We start from the raw sequence: 1824 nt of genomic DNA, 5'->3' as shown, positions 1-1824 counted from the left end.
ACGACAGTGTCGATGACGTTGCATGGAAACCACCTTCCTCGCGATTTTCAAGGTGGGCGGGGAGTTTGGAAGCCTCGTTCCGCCCTTTAATAATCTTAATATTGGGAGAAATAGGACGTAGAATGATGTTATGTGCCATAAGAGGCCTGCAGGATAAGCTACACTAACCTAAAAGAATAAGAACAGCAAGTTTAGACATAGGGACGTACGATAGGAGGTACGAAAGTTAAAATCCTGGCACGAGTAATTGGAAGCGGTGCTAGGCTCAGCAAGGGTCCCCTAGGTCGACACACACACACACACACACACACACACACACACACACACACACAGAGAGAGAGAGAGAGAGAGAGAGAGAGAGAGAGAGACACGAATAATAATAATAATAATAATAATAATAATAATAATAATAATAATAATAATAATAATAATAATGATGTCGCCGCCGCCAGGTTAGGCCGGTCACCTAGGAGGAAATGCAATACTACGCTAAGCTTCGTTCCTGTATAGCCACACGGGGTCGAAGAGCAGCAAAAGGTCTAGCTAGTTTCAGACGTAACAAAAAACGTGATTTAAGCAATTTCTGCTGGCCTGAGGCAAAAGTTGAAAGTAAGTTGTCGTACTGGGACTGGGAAACTTGGTAAAAAGGGAATTGAGCCAACGGCACGTGGTGTTCCCAAGCGGTCACCCATCCAAGTACTGACCACGCCCAATGTTGCTTAACTGCGGTGATCGGACGAGAACCGGTGTATTCAACATGGTATGGCCGTTGGCGAGAGAACGGAGCTTGAAACGTCCATACGAACCGCAAAGCGAGTTTCCTGGAGGTCTTTGTGGCGCGGGGGCGTTGGCAATGGTGCAGGGGTGTGCTCGGAGGTCGCCGTCGCGGAGCGGGCGCGGGTGGTTGTCGCGCTCCGCGGCGAAACGTAACCTAACTCGACTTAACCCCACTTCTCGTAACCTAACCCCAAAAAAACGCGCGCGCTGGCGCGCGCGCGCACACACACACGGGAAGTGTCTAGGGTTGTAATAATAATAATAATAATAATAATAATAATAATAATAATAATAATAATAATAATAATTACTGAAGGTGGTTGTGAAGGGGCCGGCGCTGTAGCGCAGGGGCAGCGTGCCTGCCTCGTAGCTGGGGGGCCCGGGTTCAATTCCCGGCCAGGCAAAGGAATTTTACCTCGTTCTAATGGCTGCTTTGAGGTCCACTCAGCCTGCTTGCTTAGGGGCTGTAGTGCCATGGGGGTTGGTCTGGTTTTCATTGTAAAGGACAAAGCAGGAGGATTTTTAGCAATAAGGTAATGCAGTAGTAGTAGTAGTAGTAGTAGTAGTTCTTCCCTCGTTAGCTTATGATTTGAATGTTTTGCACTGTCTTTCGATGTATATGAAGTAGGACAGATAGATAAAATCAGAGTGGAGTTGATAACAAGGCTAACAGATGCTGCTCTTTTTTTTAAAGGTGTGGTGGCCCTGAAAAGGGCCGTTTGTTAAGAATGCAGCAAGGCAGAAAACCTGGCACCTTACTTGGAGCTGGTGTATTTGGTAACTGCCTTGGTACCCTCACTGACGGCGTGCTTGGCCAGCTCACCGGGCAACAGGAGGCGGACGGCAGTCTGGATCTCCCGACTGGTGATGGTGGAGCGCTTGTTGTAGTGGGCCAGACGGGAAGCCTCAGCGGCGATGCGCTCGAAGATGTCGTTGACAAAGCTGTTCATGATGCTCATCGCCTTGCTGGAGATGCCAGTATCAGGATGTACCTGTTTAAGCACCTTGTAGATGTAGATGGCATAGCTTTCCTTCCTCTTGCGCTTC

General features: G+C 48.5%; 1 non-coding gene across 1 annotated transcript; it reads right to left on the bottom strand.

Annotated features, from left to right (window-relative positions):
* Window positions 1–655: 655 nt before the first annotated feature.
* Window positions 656–774, bottom strand: LOC137500648 (5S ribosomal RNA). The gene has a single exon (XR_011018156.1). It is a non-coding gene; the product is annotated as a 5S ribosomal RNA (ribosomal RNA).
* Between the last annotated feature and the right edge of the window lie 1050 nt (window positions 775–1824).

Source organism: Anabrus simplex, chromosome 4, assembly GCF_040414725.1.
Source record: "Anabrus simplex isolate iqAnaSimp1 chromosome 4, ASM4041472v1, whole genome shotgun sequence".
In the NCBI taxonomy this organism is placed as follows: Eukaryota; Metazoa; Arthropoda; class Insecta; order Orthoptera; family Tettigoniidae; genus Anabrus; species Anabrus simplex.
This window is presented reverse-complemented; position numbering and strand designations above follow the sequence as displayed.